This window comes from Anolis sagrei, chromosome 1, assembly GCF_037176765.1.
Source record: "Anolis sagrei isolate rAnoSag1 chromosome 1, rAnoSag1.mat, whole genome shotgun sequence".
NCBI classification, from domain to species: Eukaryota; Metazoa; Chordata; class Lepidosauria; order Squamata; family Dactyloidae; genus Anolis; species Anolis sagrei.
The window spans coordinates 316,305,367-316,322,893 of record NC_090021.1 but is presented as its reverse complement, the minus strand read 5'-3'; the positions used below and the strand labels follow the sequence as shown (position 1 = coordinate 316,322,893).

General features: G+C 40.1%; 1 protein-coding gene across 2 annotated transcripts in view; it reads left to right on the top strand.

Moving 5' to 3' along the window:
• Positions 1-6,345: 6,345 nt before the first annotated feature.
• Positions 6,346-17,527, top strand: part of LGMN (legumain) — a 42,091-nt gene continuing 30,909 nt past the window's right edge. The window contains exon 1 of one of the 2 annotated variants that reach the window (XM_060756531.2): positions 6,346-6,486. The gene's annotated coding sequence lies outside the window, so the exon portion shown is untranslated. The remainder of the gene's footprint in view (positions 6,487-17,527) is intronic. The other variant, XM_060756522.2, reaches the window with a different exon arrangement.

Below are 17,527 nucleotides of genomic sequence, written 5' to 3'. Positions count from 1 at the left end.
CAACAGACCCCACTACTTCTGAGGATGCTTGCCATAGATGCAGGTGAAACGTCAGGAGAAAATGCTTCTAGACCATCGTTTCTCAACCTGGGGGTCGGGACCGCTGGGGGGGTCGCGAGGGGACATCAGAGGGGTCACTGAAGACCATCAGAAAACACAGTATTTTCTGTTGGTCAAGGGGGTTCCGTGTGTCAAGTTTGGCCCAATTCTATTGTTGGTGGAGTTCAGAAAACCCTTGTATTGTACGTGAACTATAAATATCAGTAATTACAAATCCAAAAGGTCAATGTCTATTTCCCCCAAACTCCACCAGTGTTCACATTTGGGCGTATGGAGTATTCATGCCAAGTTTGGTCCAGATCCACCATTGTTTGAGTCCACAGTTCTCTCTGGATGTAGGTGAACTATAACTCCCAAACTTAAGGTCAATGCCCACCAAACCCTGCCAGTATTTTCTCTTGTTCATGGGAGTTATGTGTGCCATCATTAGTGGAATTTAGGATGCTCTTTAATTGTAGCTGAACTATAAATCCCAGAAACTACAACTCCCAGCAGTATTCTCGGGTATTTGTGCCCAGATTGATCCAGTGAATGAAAATACACCCTGCATATCAGATATTTACATTACGATTCATAACGATAGCAAAGTAGCAATGAAAGTAATTTTATGGTTGGGGGTCACCGCCACATGAGAAACTGTATTAAGGGGTCACGGCAATGGAAAGGTTGAGAACCACTGCTCTAGACCATGGCCATACAGCCCAAAAAAAACCCTACAACCCAATAATAATAATACTTTATTTATATACCGCTTCATCTCCCCAAGGGGACTCACAGCGGTTCCCAAGTAACATCACAAAACATAGAGTAAAAACAACATAACCATAAGATTAACAAACAAAATATATGCATAAAAATTGTCGCCATAACACACATATATTAAAAGTAATTCTGCCTGTTCAAGGCAATGAAAAATAAACGTCCGGGCCAAGATTTGTGCAAGCCCAAAAATTCTAGGGGACCCGGGAATTAAGTGTAATGCTATATCAGGCAACAATAATATTAGGTACGGGTCTGTGGCTGTTCATTCCGGGGCCGATTAGAGGAAATGATCTGGATAACTGGTAGGAAGAATAAAGCCGTATTAGACAATGTGTGGGTCTGAGTTAAAACTGGTCATTTTCAAAGGCTTGTTGAAACCACCAGGTCTTCAAGCTCTTACGAAACTTGGTCCCTCAACTTCAACTTCCACAATTCCTACCAGCCAACCTTAAAAACTCTGGCATAGACACTGAGAACTGGGAAGCCCTGGCCCTTGAGTGCTCCAGCTGGAGATCAGCTGTGACCAGCAGTGCTGAAGATTTTGAAAAGGCAGGAATGGAGGGTGAAAGAGAGAAACGTGCCAAGAGGAAGGCATGTCAAGCCAATCCCGACTGGGACCGCCTTCCATCTGAAAACCAATGCCCTCACTGTGGGAGAACATGCAGATCAAGAATAGGGCTCCACGGTCACCTATGGATCCACTGCCAGTATATCAATCTTGGAAGACAATCCTACTCGGACAACGAGGGATTGCCTAAGAAAGGAATTGTAGGAGTTGAAGTCCAAAACACTTGGAGGATCCAAGTTTCCCCATGCCTGATCTACATTGTAGTATTAATGCTGTTTTGACTGCCATGGCTTGATGTTATGGAACCCTGGGATTGGTAGTTTAGTGAGGCACAAAGCCACTACAAACAATAGTGCACCAATCACAATAGTGATAGTTGTTTGTTTTTTTACAATTTATATGTTACAATGTATATAAATAAAAATGTAACGTTTGTTTGTGGGATCAACATAACTCAAAAACCATTGGACAAATTGACACCAAATTTGGACACAATACACCAATCAGGCCAATGAGGGACCATCACTCATAAAAACACTGAAAAACACAGCATAAGCAACACACACACACACACATATACACATATACACAAATATATACACACACAAAACACATATACACAGGCTAGGCCACAGCAATGCATGGCAGGGGATGGCTAGTCTATATAAATAACAATGCAATGTTCGTTTGTGGGATTAACACAACTAAAAAAGCACTTGACGAATTGACACCAAATTTGGACACAATACACCTATCAGGCCAACAAGTGACCATCACACATAAAACACTGAAAAACACAGCAGAAAAGACTTAAAAATCCAAAAAAAAAAATTAAAACTACAACACATGCACAAAACCACACACACACATATATACACGCAAACACACATACACGGCCATTCTAAATTGCTCGATAACAGGGGGGAGGGCCTCCACACGTTCTCTCGAGCTAGTCCTGAGAGAACTTCTGGACACCCATCCCAGAAAGTGCACGCTTTCTGGGGTGGGTATGGACAGGCCCCAGAAACATTTGTGTTTTTTTAACATGGATTCTTCTGGGATAAAGGCCTGTCTGGACCTGGCCAGAGATAGCTAAAGATTGCAAAACTACATTAATTCCTAGCATTGAACCATGGCAGTTAAAGTGGTTTCAAACTGCATTAATTATACAATGTGGATGCACCCATAAGCCATACTGTGGTTCATTGAAGAGATTTCCTAACAGGTAAGCAGCCGCAGGAGATTACTTCCATGTCACAGAAGCACTGAATTTGCTTTGGGTTGTATGTTCAGCTATATTCCCAATAAGTTCAATTGAAACTCTATTGGACAAGATAAACACATCTAAGTTTGCTTCCCCAACTGCTCCCAGACTCACTGGACATACTAGCTATTAATAACTGGTCCTCCCTTCACTTGTAATTTCCACTCAAATCTATGGAGTTAATATAATGGAACTGTTTTCAGAAGGTGATACATATACAGGTCAAGTATCCTTTATTCGAAATGTTTGGGATCAAAAATGTTTTGGATTTTGGAATAACTGTATTTGCATATGCTTACATAATGAGATATATTGGAAATTTGAACCAAGTCTCATTTATGTTTCAGTTCATACAGATAGACCAAAAGTTTAAATGATCTTGTGCATGAAACAAATGTTGTCTATGTTGAACCATTAGAATGCAAAGGTTTCCATGTTTCAGTCACACATTTGGACAGTAATGGATTTTTAAATATTTGGGATTTCAGAATTCTGGATAACTGATGCTCAACCTGTACTTTAATGTGTTTTCCTAGTTGTTTAAGGAAACAAATATCAAACTATCATTTGTCTCAAGTCTACATATACGTACACACACACACACACACACACGTTTTCAGTCTTCATCCACCAGGGGACACTCTTTGAAAGCTTCCAGACTCCCTCCTGGGAAGATGAGGGCTATTTTTAATTTCAATACAATTCTGCTTTAATTAATTAATGTATTGATTCAAGTAACCCAGATGGGGGTGGGAGGGAGGTGGGTGGGGTGGGAGGTTTAAAGGGGTAATTAATTAAGATATACGGTAAAGGGAGTCACAACTGGAACCTGTATCCTAGCCATAAAGTTAGTAAACAGTTTTATGTTATCTTTTAGATGGCTAAGGTTCGTATTGTATTGTTTTGTTATCTGTATGAAGAAATTAATAAAAATTTTTTTTAAAGGAACTAAATTAAAAAAAAATCCCCCAAACTCTATCTGTGTTCATATTTGGGCAAATGGAATATTCGTGCCAAGATTGGTCCAGATCCATTGTAATTTGAGCCCACAGTGCTCTCTGTAGGTGAACCACAACTCCCAAGCTCAAGGTCAATGCCCATCAAACCCTTCCAGTGTTTTCTTTTGGTCATGGGAGTCCTGCGTGCCACGTTTGGTTCAATTCCATCATTGGTGGAATTCAAAATGCTCTTTGATTGTAACTATAAATCCTAGCAACTACAACTCCCAAATGACAAAATCATTTTTTGAGTGATGGTCACTCCTTGGATTAGTAGGTGTCTTGTGGCCAAATTTGGTGGCAATTTGTCCAGTGGTTTGTCCCACAAACGAACAATACATTTTTATTTATATAAGATATGAAAGACTTAGTAGCACAAGAGTTATTCGTTTTTGAATGTATTCCTACACATTAAGCCCCCCAGCCCCTACACTGCCATATAATCCAGATTATAAAAGGAGATAATCCACTTTAGCTGTTTTGAACTGGATTATACGAGTCTGCAGTGCCATATTATCCAATTCTGAGCAGACAATCTGGGTTTTACATGGCAGTGTAAAAGGGGCCAAAGAGATGTCTTGCCAATGGGAACCAAGTCATCCAGGGATGTAGTTTGGTTAGGCTCAGCAGGCACTACTTAGCAAGCTAAATAGTGAAGCAAACTACAACACACAGGATCCCATAGCATTAGTTTTTATTGTTTCTATTGTGGTGTTATATTGTTTTAATGCTTAATCTGTATTTTGTTATTGTGTGTACTGACTTGTTGTAAACCGCCTTGAGTTGCTGATAGGCTGAGAAAGGCGGTATACAAGTATCTATATAAATAAAAATGTAATGTTAGTTTGTGGGAGAAACATAACTCGGAAACCACTGGATGAATTGACATGGAATTTTGACACAATACACCTAGCAGTCCAACGAGTGTCCATCATGCCTAAAAGCATCATCCCCTCCCCCCAGTGGAATAGACTTAAAAAAACCCAAAATACACCATCCATATACACACACACACACACACACACATATATCTTGTAAGCTGCTCTAAGTCCCCTTTGGGGTAAGAAGGGCAGCAAATAAATGTCGTAATAAATAAATAAATAAACACATACGCTCATATACATATACACATGCACACATTCATACACACACACACACACACATATATGCACAAGCACACACAAATATACATATACACATATATACATACATGCACACATACATACACATGTACATATACACATATATATACACACACATATATATACACTAATATGCATATAGACAAGCATATACATATGCACAATATACATACACATAAACACATACATACACACACATATATATACATATACACATATATATACACAAATATGCATATAGACAAGCACATACATATACACAATATACATACACATAAACACACAAACACACAAATATATATACACATACACACACACATATATATATACACAAATATGCATATAGACAAGCATATACATATGCACAATATACATACACATAAACACATACATACACACACATATATATATACACATACACACATATATACACAAATATGCATATAGACAAGCATATACATATACACAATATACATACACATAAACACACAAACACACAAATATATATACACTAATATGCATATAGACAAGCATATACATATGCACAATATACATACACATAAACACATACATACACACACACACATATATATATATACACATACACACATATATACACAAATATGCATATAGACAAGCACATACATATACACAATATACATACACATAAACACACAAACACACAAATATATATACACATACACACACACACACACATATATATACACAAATATGCATATAGACAAGCTCATACATATACACAATATACATACACATAAACACATAAATACACAAATATACACACACACACATATATACACAGATATGCATACAGGCAAGCACATTCATATACACAATATACATACACACAAACACACAAATACACACATATATATACACACAAATATGCATATAGACAAGCACATACATATACACAATATACATACACATACACACATATACACACATACATATATACACAAATATGCATATAGACAAGCACATACATATACACAATATACATACACATACACACACATACACACATACATATATACACAAATATGCATATAGACAAGCACATACATATACACAATATACATATAAACACACAGATACACAGATATATATACACATACACACATCTATATACACAAACACACAAATATACACATATACACAAATATATACATACATAAACACATATACACACAAAACACATATACACAGAATGGGCCACAGCTATGCATGGCAGGGGACGGCTAGTAGTAAATAAATAAATAGTAGTATTGAGCCATGGCAGATAAACCAGTGTTAAAGTGCGTTAATTCTACAGTGTAGTCGATGCAACCCCCTCCCCCCCAATATATTGACACTGAACTTGTTTTGGAAGCTCTGCCTCCAAATCCCGGCATGCTGCGAGCCCAATCCCTGGGGAAAGGCCATCCTTGCGCAATGGGGGCGGCTCCCAGGGAAATCGGCTGTATTGGAAGGCCATTGGTCGCCAGGCCCGTCAATCACGCCTTAGCCCCGCCTCCGTCCCGCTCTGGTATAAAGACCTTGGGCTGGGTGCTGACCTCCCTCTGCTCTGCCGCCCACGGGCTTGTCTGCTTGCTGGAAGAGGAGATTGGGAAGCCGGGCGGCCAGCAAGGACTTGCACCGCCTTTCCCTGCGTAAGGAAGGGGCCTCCAGGTGGGTGGCTTTGTGTCTCTTTGGGGAAGGGGAATCCCTAGGCATGGGCCAACTTGGGCCTTCCCTCCAGGTGTTTTGGACTTCAACTCCCACAATTCCTAACAGCCGGTAGGCTGTTAGGAATTGTGGGAGTTGAAGTCCAAAACACCTGGAGGGAAGGCCCAAGTTGGCCCATGCCTGATCTATACTATATTTCGAAATCCAAAACATTGTGTGTCTTTCTATTGCTTTTGAGTTGGAGTATAAATCAGACTTTCTTGGAATCTAATGTTTCACCCATTCACTGGGTGTACTAATTGTTTGGGATTTGGGGCTGAGTCATCCCCTCCTGTCTTGCTAGAATAATGGGAATGATTGGGAGAAAGCTTGTTAAAATCTCACAAAACCTCTGTAACCTCTGTAATAATAATAATAATAATAATAATAGGAATATGTTTTCAAAGATGTCAGCATTTAATGTATTTGCTACCGATTTGCTACCGGGCCCAATTTAAGGTGCTGGTACTATCCTACAAAGCCCTAAACGGTTCCGGCCCAAAATACCTTGCAGACCGCATCTTGGCCTACGAGCCCACGAGGACCTTGAGATCATCCGGGGAGGCCCTTCTCTCGATCCCGTCTGCCTCACAGGCACGCCTGGCGGGGACGAGAGAGCGGGCCTTCTCGGTGGTGGCCCCCCGGCTGTGGAACGCCCTCCCTGCTGAAGTTAGACAGGCGCCCTCCCTTATGGCCTTTCGTAAGAGCCTGAAAACATGGCTCTTCGAGTTGGCCTTTAACTGAGTGCTATATCTTGGCAATGATGACCGGAATGGACCACGACTATGAGACTGACTATGACCCATGATATGACGAAGCGGATTTTTAGTATAAGTATATGTCAAGTAGTAGTAGCATGTTATGTATTGTTCTGATTACTGTAAATTGTCTTTTCTATGTTGTTGTTCACCGCCACGAGTCGCCCCCTGGGCTGAGAGTGGCGGTAAATAAGTGCAAGTAATAAATAAATAAATAAATAAATAAATAAATAAATTTAGGTTCTTGTGGGTTTTTTCGGGCTATAGGGCCATGTTCTAGAGGCATTTCTCCTGACGTTTCGCCTGCATCTATGGCAAGCATCCTCAGAGGTAGTGAGGTCTGTTGGAAATAAGACAATGGGTTTATATATCTGTGGAATGGCTGGGGTGGGGCACAGAGCTCTTCCCTGCTAGAGCTAGGTGTGAATGTTTCAGCTGATCACCTTCATTAGCATTTGAAGGCCTGCCTGAGCCTGGGAAAACCTTTTGTCGAGAGGTGTTAAGATGTGCCTGGTTGTTTCCTTTCTGCTGTTTCGCTGTTGTAATTTTAGAGTTTTTTAATACTGGTAGCCAGATTTTGTTCATTTTCATGGTCTCTTCCTTTCTGTTGAAATTGTCCACATGCTTGTGGATTTCAATGGCTTCTCTGTGTAGTCTGACATGGTGGTTGTTGGTGTGGTCCAGCATTTCTGTGTTCTCAAATAATATGCTGTGTCCAGGCTGGTTCATCAGGTGCCCTGCTAAAATTACAACAGCAAAACAGCAGAGAGGAAACAACCAGGCACATCTTAACACCTCTCAACAAAAGGTTTTCCCAGGCTCAGGCAGGTCTTCAAATGCTAATGAAGGTGATCAGCTGAAACATTCACACCTAGCTCTAGCAGGGAAGAGCTCCTTGCCCCACCCCAGCCATTCCACAGATGTTTAAACCCATTGTCCTATTTCCAACAGACCTCACTACCTCTGAGGATGCTTGCCATAGATGCAGGCGAAACGTCAGGAGAAATGCCTCTAGAACATGGCCCTATAGCCCGAAAAAACCCACAAGAACCTAGTGATTCCAGCCATGAAAGCCTTCGACAATGTATTTATTTATTTACTTTACTTATATACCACTGTTCTCAGCCCGAAGGCGACTCACAGCGGTTCACAACAAATACGAACAGCAAAAATTCAGTGCTACAGTATAGAAACAGTTAACAACCTAACACATGACACAATTAATAAACAATTACTACAATACCCATTCACTGTCATCTCATCATCAATGTAACTGATATAATAATAATGTAATGGCACAAGCCAGTCAAAGTGGTCCCAGTGGTGATTGACACACTGGGTGCAGTGCCTAAAGACCTTGGCCTGCACTTAAACACAATCGGCGCTAACAAAATTACCATCTGCCAGCTGCAGAAAGCCACCTTACTGGGATCTGCACACATTATTCGGCAATATATCACACAGTCCTAGACACTTAGGAAGTGTCCAACGTGTGATCCAATACAACAGCTAGCAGAGTGACCTTGTTTGCTATGGACTCATCCTGTTGTGTTTCAAATAATAATAATAATAATAATAGTACTACTAATAATAAGCTGACACGATATGAGGATTTAAAGATCAAACTGCAAGGACTCTGGCACAAGCCAGTAAAGGTGGTCCCAGTGGTGATCGGCACACTGGGTGCAGTGCCTAAAGACCTTGGCCTGCACTTAAACACAATCGGCGCTAACAAAATTACCATCTGTCAGCTGCAGAAGGCCACCTTACTGGGATCTGCACACATTATTCGCCAATACATCACACACTTGGGAAGTGTCCGACGTGTGATCCAATACAACAGCTAGCAGAGTGACCTTGTTTGCTATGGACTCATCCTGTTGTGTTTCAAATAATAATAATAATAAGCTGACACAATATGAGGATTTAAAGATCGAACTGCAAAGACTCTGGCACAAGCCAGTAAAGGTGGCCTCAGTGGTAATCGGCACACTGGGTGCAGTGCCTAAAGACCTTGGCCTGCACTTAAACACAATCGGCGCTGACAAAATCTGCCATCTGCAAAAGGCCACCTTACTGGGATCTGCACGCATTATTTGCAGATACATCCCACAGTCCTAGACACTCGGGAAGTGTCGGACATGTGATCCAGTTCCAGAGCTGGGGGGCCACCACCGAGAAGGCTCTCTCTCTCGTCCCCTCTCGTGCTTGTGACAGGGGTGGGAGTGAGAGAAGAGTCTCCCCAGATGATTTTAGTGATCGTGCAGGTTTGTAAGGGAGGCAGGATTTGCATCCAGTGGCACAGGAAGTCTGTCTTGCTGCATTAAGATCTCAAGGTGGTAGAGATGTTTATAATTTGAGGGAGTGTTCTGTGGAAACCTGGAATTTCCAGAGACTTGTTTGACCTCAGTAATGGAATGGCTCTCTCAATTAGATCAATAATGGATAGAATATGCCTACTGCTGCTGTTCCTTCTCTAATTCATCATTGCAAGCTTACTGTGCATTTATTAGGGCAGTTTTTTTTTGCCAAATATCCCCCAAATTGGGCTAGAGTTCACCTTGGGTGCACCTGTGATGTAGAATTAATGTAGTTTAACTGCCAAAGATAAAGGTTTCCCCTTGACTTTAAGTCTAGTCGAGTCCAACTCTGAGGGTGGGGTGGTGGGGGTGGTAGTGGTGGTGGTGCTCATCTTCATTTTTAAGCCGAAGAGCTGGCGTTGTCCATAGACACCTCCAAGATCATGTCGCCAGCATGACTGCATGGAGCGCTGTTACCGTCTCACAAAAGCGATATCTATTGATCTACTCACATTTGCATGTTTTCGAACTGCTAGATTGGCAGTAGCTGGGCCTTAACAGCAGGAGCTCACTCTGCTCCTTGGATTTGAACCACCAACCTTTTGGTCAGCAAGTTCAGGGGGGGCTTTTAACTGTCATGGCTGAATGCTGTGGAATCATGGGAGTTGTATTGTTGAATGCTATGGAATCACGGGAGTTGTAGTTTTTTCAAATTCTTTAGCATTCCCTGCCAAATAATTTTGTATATTTCCTAGCTGTGAGTTTTCTGGGCTATAAAATAATAATAATGAGACTTTATTTATATTCCGTCCTATAACCCAGAGGGGACTTAGAGAGGATACAAATCAACAAAAAGGCATGCATTCAATGCCTCGCTACAACAACAAATACATAATAATGCAAAAATAACCCATCATATAAAAACACATTATAACATGATAATTAGAGTTAAATAAAACATAATCTATCAGATAACTTATATCTAACCTAAAACATGGACATCAAGTATTCGCATTAATTAATAGGAGTCAACAAAGGTTCGCTACAATATGTAAGTTGATTACTGGTATGTGGCTAGTCATGTTAACTGGGCTGACAGGTGGGCCTCATCACACTAGAGAATGAATCCACTTTAAATCTGGTTGCTGCCTCCTGTAGAATTCTGGGGTTTGTAGTTTAGGGAGGAGCCTTTGATACCCTCCCTAAACTACAAACCTCAGAATTCTGCAGGAGGCAGAAACTAGATTTAAAGTGGATTCATTCTCTAGTGTGATGAAGTGGAGGGTCTACAAAGCCCAAGTACAATAACAGTTCTCAAGCAAAGATATATCATCATCTAATCCTCCTAATGAGCAAATGTAAGTTCTCAGTTGTTTTTTGAAGGAACGAAGGGAATTACAGACAGGAAACAATCAGAACTAGCTAACACCTTCAAACAAAGGATTTTCCCAGGCAGGAAGCAGCCAGTCTTTGAAGCTGCAAGGCTATTCAATGCTAATCAAGGTGGCCAATTGCAACATTCATACTTGCCTCAAGCAGACAAGAGTAATTTCTCTCACCCTGGACATTCCGGAGATTATATATATAAACCCCACTTGCCTAGTTTCTTTTTTTTTTTTTAAATAATCTTTATTGAGGTTTTAACATACAGGTATGCTTATAGGTAAAAAGACAAAAAGGATAAAAGAAAGGGAAAAAAGGAGAGAGAAGAATATATACATATTTATATATACAAACATGTACATATACTTATACATATTTATATATACAAATATGCACATATATAGGGGGAAGAGGGGTTAAGTGTAAGGGTGGGGAAGAACTAGAGGAGGTGGGTGGAGGGGGGGGGGCAAAAAAAAAAAAGAAAAAGAAAAGAAAAAGAATTAAAATAAAAAGTCCAAAAGTAGGAGTATCTCGACCTCCTGGTGTCTTCCGAAAATCTTCTGTTCATCTTGTTTAATCTTATCCTAAAGTATAAGGTAGAAGTAAAAGAAGAGAAAAAAAAAGAATAGTCCTTTATTTTTTCTTCTCTTCTGAATTTCTTTCCCCTCTTCTTTGGTTTCCATCCTAGATTTCTCCTTTCTCCTCTATATCATTGTCTCTTTCTTCTTTCCCCTTAAGTATTCGATGACGTCTTTCCAGTCTGTTTCTTTTCTTCCAGTTTCCTTGTTTTTCAGTAGTAGAAAAGTAAGTCTGTCGAAGTTACTAATGTCCAACATTTTTATTCTCCAATCATCTTCTTCTGGTATTTCTGTTTGCCTCCATTTTTTTGCATAACACATCCTTGCAGCCGTTAAAGCTAGAAATAGTACTTTATCTTTATTTTTTTCTAAATTGTTATCGTACATACCCAGTAGGAACAACTCTGGTTTCATTGGTAATTTTATTTTTAACATATTTTGTATTTCTTTTTGTATCTTCTTCCAATAGTCTTTCGCTTTTTCACAGGTCCACCACATATGAAAATAGGAACCTTCTTTCTTCTTGCATTTCCAACAGGTCGAACTTGTGTTGTTATATATTTTCCCTAGCTTTTTTGGAGTTAGATACCATCTTAGTGACATTTTAATCCAATTTTCCCTAAGATCGGTGGCGTATGTATATTTTAGCCTTTTCCTCCAGATTTCCTTCCACTCTGTTTGTCTAATGTTTCTTCTTAAATTTTCGTTCCATCTTTTCATGTAATTTTTATCCTCTTTAGATTCTAATTGCCATTCTAAGAGTTGTTTATATATTTTTGTTATTAGTTTCCTTTCTGTTTCTAATATTTTGTCCCAAAATTCTTTACCCTTTGAGAACCCTATTTCTTTATCCAATTTATACTTCTCTTTGATTTGCCAGTATTGTAACCATGATATTTTTTTCTCTATGGTAATTAATTCCTGTTGTTCCTTTAATATTAATTCTCCCTGATAATATTTCAAAATTTCTTTATATTTCGGCCAATCGTTCCATCCCATACATCTCCTTTGAGTCGCCTCCAATGGTGATACCCATAATGGTGTCTTTGTATAAAATTTCTTTTTATATTTTTCCCATACTTTCAGGATTGCGGACCTCACAAAGTGATTTCCAAAGTTTTTTTCCTTTTCCCTCCCACTTGCCTAGTTTCCAACAGACCACACGACCTCTGAGGATATCTGCTATAGATGTGGGTGAAATGTCAGGAGAGAATGCTTCTAGAACATTGCCATACAGCCTGGAAAACTCTCAGCAACTCAGTGATTCCGGCCATGAAAGCCTTCGGCAACACAATTTTGTTTATGTATAACAGTTCCATTAAGGCACAACAGCAGAGAATTAGTCAGATTTATAGGAAATAGGTGTGTCAGTTATTGGCTTGAGGAAAGGAATCTCTTGTGTTTTTCTCTCCATGCAAACTATAGTTGTTTCTTGTTTTGATCACGCTGCCTTTCCTGTGGAGGTATCTGACATTATTTTATTTATATGGGTCTCGTTAAGAGAGAAGTGTCATCATCATCTATGATCTTGTGTCAGCTGCCAAAGTTGTCCGCTAGGCAGGTTTAGTGAACTTTTGGCTTTCCAGTTTTGGAGCAGAAGTTCCCGCAAGCCATACAGGGTGAGGCTAATGAGTTGTAGGCCAAAATATTTGGAGTTCCCTAAGTTCCCCCATCCTTCCTGAAATGGCACAACTTTATTTGCAGAGTGGTGGATCTTGCAATCTAGCCTTGCTTGTTAGGCACAGTATATGGGTGCACACTCTTTGCACAACCTCCTGGCTGTAAATAAAATCATGGGGTGCATCTACACTCTGGAATTCTTGCAGTTTGACACCACTTTAATTGCCATGCTCAAGGCTGTGGAATCATAGTTTTACAAAGTCTTTAGCATTCTCTGCCCAAAGGTGTTGATGCCTCACCAAACTACAACTCCCGGGATTCTATAATTTGAGTGGTATCAAACTGCAATAGTTTTACAGTGTGGTTGCAGTCAGGAAGTTCTTCTTAATGTTCAGGTGGAATCTCCTTTCTTGTAGTTTGAAGCCATTGTTCCGCGTCCTACTCTCCATTCAGCAGAAAACAAGCTTGCTCCCTCCTCCCTCTGACTTTCTTTCACATATTTATACATGGCCCTCATCATGTCTCCTCTCAGCCTTCTCTTCTTCAGGCTAAACATGCCCAGTTCTTTAAGCCGCTCCTCATAGGGCTTGTTCTTCAGACCCTTGATCATTTTAGATGCCTTGGAGGAAAGGATTGCTGCCATTTGTGTGTGCTTTAAGATTTTACTTGTGTTTTCCCACTTCCAGATTTCAGAAAAGGAAAGCTGTCCCATAGCAGAAATAAGTGGGCATGCTTACATTTCAAGAAGCAGGGAAACGTTAATGTCAGAATATAATATCTCCCCAAAGGAAATTAAAAGCACACCTCTGTAGGGAAAGGGATGCTTAGGTTTCTCTTAGTGACCTAATTTTTGGGTAACTGTAGACACTCTTTCAGCCTGCAGCCAAATTCAATTACAGGTAATTACTTAAGGGCTACATTCCAGTGCTGGGCAGGGCCAAGGGCAAATTAATGAGAATAAGACTATCTATATTAACTTGAAGCTCTTACTGTCACTGGGCTTTAGGCTTCCATGGCTGGAATCGCTGGATTGCTGTGAGTTTTCTGGAATGTATTGCTATATTTCAGAAGCATTCTCTCCTGATGTTTTGCCCATATCTATAGCAGGCATCCTCATAGGTTGTGAGGATGCCTGTCAAAGATGTGGGCGAAACGTCAGGAGAAAATGCTTCTGGAACATGGCCCTACAGCCCGAAAAACTCTCCTGACATTTCATTCATGTCTATGGCAGGCATCCTCAGAGGTTGTGCGGTCTGTTGGAAACTAGGCAAGTGGGGTTTATATATATGTGGAATGTCCAAGGTGGGAGAAAGAACTCTTGTCTGTTTGAGGCAAGTGTGAATGTTGCAACTGGCCACCTTGATTAGCATTCAATGGCCTTACAGATGCAAAGCCTGACTGCTGCCTGCCCGGGGGAATCCTTTGTTGGGAAGTGTTAACTAACCCTGATTGTTTCCTGTCTGGAATTCCCATTTTCTGAGTATTGTTCTTTGTTTAGTGTCCTGATTTCTGGCATCAGTGAAATCCAGAAGTTAGAACCTTAGCATATTCTATAATTGTGTGGTGTACGATATAACAAATTTTGCAATCTTTTCTGTTCCTGATTTGAAAGTGTTATTTCCTGTTTAATTGTGCAGTATTTACTTTGAAAGTAGTTGTTACATCCCATAAACTTTGTTTTTGTGGCTGCCACAAACTACGTTGAATTGGTTGAGACTCTGAGATATTCATTGAAAAACTTTTGCAAAATATACTGCAGGATGTCCCGTGAAAACAAAGTTTTTGCAGTTTAATAAACTTTCTCCATGTTGTTATGATAAAACCAATTATGAAATTATTTTTAATAACCCAGGAACAAAAATAGTGTTACATAGTGTTATTGAGGGGCCCCAGATCAGACCTTGGACCCAGTGGCTGTGCAGACTGGGGTGTCTTGTAGTTTCCATCCACAAAAGGATTGTTCACAGCCTCCTGTCCAGGTGGTAGTGGTGGAAGCTTCCATTGTGTCCTTTCTTCCATCATGCCCAGCAGACACATTTCTCATAAATCTGCTTTGTCATTGCTGGGAATGGAGTGAACTTTGGTCTGATGGCTCGAGGAAATGTTTAGCTGCCCTGAGACCCCATGGGGAGAGGGGGCAGGACAGAAATAAAGTTTTGATTGATTGATTTACATTTGTTCTTGAACAGGATCTGTCAATTCTAGTTACAATATGCTTTGAGCAAAATGGAAATACAAGTTGGTTCTTCATAGAAAGGGATTTTTTTTGTTCAGCTAGTGCTCACCTAATTAGATAGGAATACAGTTAAATATAGTAGAGCAAAAGTGCTGTCTTTAAATAAAAGTACATTGCAAAGTTTGGAAGGCAGGATAGATGTGACTGGACCACAGTACTGGAATTCCCTGGTCAGCATGATTAGTGGCCCTGGTGGCTGGGAAATTCTGAGACATTTAACTGAAAGTGTTTTTTCCAAGTTCTTTATTCTTTACTGATTCTCTGGATCAGGAAGGAATTTGTGCATCCCTCCAGATGGGGTTGAAGTACAGCTACTATTATAGCAGGTAGTTCAAAATGATGGAAATTGCAGTCCAGTAACTTTGGTATTTCCTCAGGTAAAGTAAAAATGTTCCCCTGACATTAAGTCCATTCGTGTCTGATTCTGGGGGGTGGTGCTCATCTCCATTTCTAAACCAAAGAGCTGGCGTTGTCCATAGACACCTCCAAGGTCATGTGGCCAGCATGACTGCATGGAGCGCTGTTACCTTCCTGTAGGAATGGTACCTGTTGATCTCACATTTGCATGTTTTCGAACTGTTAGGTCAGGAAAAGCTGGGGCTAACAGCAGGAGCTCACCCCATTCTCCAGATTCGAACCGCCAACCTTTTGGTCAGCAAGTTCAGCAGCTCAGGTTGCTGTTCCCTGGATTCGAACCTTTAACCTTTTCAGTAAGCAAGTTCAGCAGCTCAGTGGGTTTAACCCACTGCGCCACTCAGGGCTCCTTTGTATTTCTTGCTGTGGGTATAAACTCCCATTAGAAGATGCCACTTCAGGAAATATTATGGGAAAGATGAGCAACAAAAAAGTTGTATTTACTGGAAATTTGTAGTTTCTGTACGAAACATACATTTCAGTTTGAGTTATGTGATGGACATCTTGAATTTCACTCGATTGTTTTCAGTTAAAACTGTTGTGTGACTGTAATGATCATATAGTGTAAGGTTGCTTTCTCCTGCTTCTTTTTTTAAAATATATTTTTATTTGGAATATGTTGCTCTTAAGAAGAGCTGATAGAAAGAAAGAAAGCTTCTTGAACCTTCATTATAATCAAAACAGTGTCTTTTTTGTGGTTGCACAATACTGTCCTCAGGGACTTCCTTTACTATGAAGTACCTGAAGTTGGCTTAATGCAGGTACCCGTGTTTTGTTTAATTTTTGTTAGCCCATAATTGGAAAAGCTACTTTTTGGGCTGCAGCTTCTCATATCTTGCAGTCATCATGGCTATTGACAACACTAAGTGGTGATTCAAGGGGCAATCAGAAAAGTAATGCTTTCAAGTTTTGTATTAGAACCTCATCACACTAGAGAATGAATCCGCTTTAAATTCAGTTGCTGCCGCCTGCAAAATTCTGGGATTAGCAGTTTAGGGAGGAGCCTTTAACAGCCTCACTAAACTACAAACCCCAGAATTCTGCAGGAGCCAGAAACTGGATTTTGAGTGGATTAATTCTCTAGTGTGATGAAGTCATTGGAAGAGTTTTGAGGCAAAAGCTTGAAAATTAAGAGGTGCTAGCTTCCCTTCTTCACTAAAAGGAGGGTGTGCAGGAGTAGAGAGAAAACATTAATGAAGCCATACAATCCAGAATACCGTTTAAAAACTCACAACTGTGTATTTGAGTTGCATAGTCAGCTGATGGTTAAACTAGCTCCTCTTGTTTTCTTAAGTACAGCATGTGATGCCAGAAAAATGTGATTTCACCTTGTCATTCAGGAGTTTCAACACCACAGAGAGGTTTGGTTTAGTCACATTTCTGAAGCCATCTGGTCCCCTATGCCAGATAAACACCATTGACCCACTGCAGATATTTATTATTTATTTATTTATTTCATGCATTTCTACCCTGCCCTTCACCCCTATCCTAAGGGGAACTCAGGGCGGCCTCACACAAGTATCATATGATGCCAACAGCATATAAACAATCAAAAATTACATTTAAAACATTAAACATCATTAAAAATACATTATACAATTCATTAAACAATAAATTAAACATGCCAATTAAAACCAAATCCAAATCAGGGTAAATCCTATGTCGCAGATAATTCCAATTGCCGCTGTCCACTAATTGAACGCCTGGTCCCAAAGC